Genomic DNA, 2,765 nt, shown 5'->3' on the forward strand with positions numbered 1-2,765 from the left:
CACCCAATTCCCCCTTCCCCCCCCCCCCCCCACACCCCAGCCCCTATATCCCTCATCAACCCCCTTTTCTGTACCCCTCTCCCCTGCTCTCCATTATAATCATCTATAGCCCCTCCTCTATACTCCACCCTTCCCCTGTACCCCAATCCCATCACCTATAGCCCCCTCTCCTATACCCCATTACAATCACCTATACCCCCCACCCCCTTCCCCTGGACACCATCCCTGTCCTCCATTCCTATCGCCTGTCTCCCCTCCCCTGAATCCCCATCATTCGTAACCCATTCCTATCCCCTAAACTCATTCTCCCGTCCCATCCCCCTCCACTCCCTCTTTCACCTCCTCTCCCCGTCCCTCTCTCTCTCCCCCCACTCCCTCTCCCCTCCATCTCTCTCATTTATCTCCCCATCGCACTTCATCTCCCCTCCCTTCCTTTCCCTCACCATCCGCTCCCAAGCCATCTCTCTCCCCTACCCCTCACCATACATCTCTTCCCCTCTCCCTCCCCATCCCCCTCTCCCCTCCTTATCCCTTCCCCATCTGTCCCCATCCCTCCCTCATCCTTCCTCCCTGCCCCTCCCCATCGCTCTCTCCCCTTACTCTCTCCCCCTCCCCATCTACCTCCTGTTCCTCCCCTCTCCCGTCACTCCCTTCCCCCTCCCCTCCTTTCCCCCTCTCCTCCATTCCCAACCCTCTCCCCACTTCTAAGTCCACGCTTCCCTTCCCCGCCCCCCCCTCCCCTCCCTTCCTCCCCCCTCCCCTCCTTCCCTCCACTGCCCATCTCCCACCCCGCCTCCCTCATCCTTCCTCCCTGTCCCTCCCCATCGCTCTCTCCCCTTACTCTCTCTCCCCCTCCCCATCCATCTCCCTCTCCCATCTCCTCAATCATCCCTCCCTCCCCCCCCCCTCTCCTTTCCCAACCCTCTCTCCCCCTTCCAATTCCACGCTTCCCTTCCCCTCCCCACCTCTCCCCTCCCTTCCATCCCCTCTCCCCCCCACCCCTCCCCATCTCTTCCCTCATCCCTCCCCCTCTGCACTCCCCCTCCATCCCCTCTTCTCATTCTTCCCCCTCCCTCCATATTCCTCTCCCCATCCCTTCTATCCACACCCCCTCCCTTCTCTCCCTGTCCCTTTCTCCCCTGCCCGGTTCCCTCACTCCCTCACCCTCTCTATCACTTTCTCCCCCTCCCTGCCTCACTCCCTCCCTCCTCTCTCCCCGCGTCTTCTTTTCATCCTCTCCCTCCCTCACGTTACTCGCTCACCCGCTGACAGCCGCACTGCGCACGCGCGGTGCCTCCAGCACCGTCTCCCAGCAACGAGCGCCGCCAATCAGCGGCCGCCGCTCAGCGTGGCCGGGCCCGGCCAATCAGAGCCCGCGTAACGCCGGGCGCGGCGGCGGTGCTGACAATGATGGCAGATGCTGCAGAACCCGAGGTAAGAGCCGGGGAGGAGCGGGTACCTCACCACACCCACCCCCCCCACCCACTCACACCCCCCCACACCCACTCTCACACCCCCCCCCACCCACTCTCACCCCCCCACACCACTCTCACACCCCCCCCCCCACCCACTCTCACCCCCCCCACCCACTCACACCCCCCCCACAACCCCCCACACCCACTCTCACACCCTCCACCCACTCTCACACCCCCCCCCCCACCCACTCTCACCCCCCCCACCCACTCTCACCCCCCCCCACCCACTCACACCCCCCCACACCCACTCTCACCCCCCCCACCACTCACACCCCCCCACCACCCCCCACACCCACTCTCACACCCTCCACCCACACTCACACCCACACTCACACTGTACACACATCCCACCCACACCACACCACACCACCCGTGGAGGGAGAAGGGATCAGGTGGGAGGGATGGGGGCAGTGAGGTGGAGAGGAGACCCAACAGGTGTAGAGAGGAGGAGGAGGAGGAGGAGGAGGAATTCATTGACACAGAAGGCTGTGGAGGCCAAGTCAATGTACTGTACATTTTTAAGGTAGAGATCGATAGATTCTTGAATAGTATGGGTGTCAGGGGTTATGGGGCGAAGGCAGGAGAATGGGGTTAGGAGGGAGAGATATGTAAGAAAGAGCTGGAGATGCTGGTTTAAATCGAAGGTAGACACAAAATGCTGGAGTAACTCAGGGGGACGGGCAGCAGCTCTGGAGAGAAGGAATGGGAGGGAGAGATAGATCAGCCTTGATTGAATGGCAGAGTAGACTTGTTGGGCCAAATGGTCTAATTCTACTCCTCCATGGCCAGAGTGAGTCCCACTGCAAATTGGAGGAGCAGCACCTCATATTTCGCTTGGGTAGTTTACACCCCAGCGGTATGAACATTGACTTCTCCAATTTCAGTCCTTGCTTTCTCCCTCCTTCCCCTCCCCAGCTCTCCCACAGCCCACTGTCTCCGCCTCTTCCTTTCTTCTTCCCGCCCCCCACCCCCACATCAGTTTGAAGAAGGGTCTCGACCCGAAACGTCAGGTATTCCTTCGCTCCATAGATGCTGCCTCACCCGCTGAGTTTCTCCAGCATTTTTGTCTACCTTTAATTCTACTCCTATCACTTTTGACCTTATGACAGAAATTAGCAAGACGGGGTGTGATTGGGAGTTTTTAACCTCTATCTCATCAATAAATTAGACTGTAATTTGGTTTCAAAACGATCGGCGGTGGTGCAATGTAGTTGGAGTTAATACAGTATTATTAGGCATGGGAATGTGGTGTGATTGAATAGCGAAGTAGACTTGATGGGGAATGGCCTT

Source organism: Amblyraja radiata, chromosome 21 (genome assembly GCF_010909765.2).
Source record: "Amblyraja radiata isolate CabotCenter1 chromosome 21, sAmbRad1.1.pri, whole genome shotgun sequence".
NCBI classification, from domain to species: Eukaryota; Metazoa; Chordata; class Chondrichthyes; order Rajiformes; family Rajidae; genus Amblyraja; species Amblyraja radiata.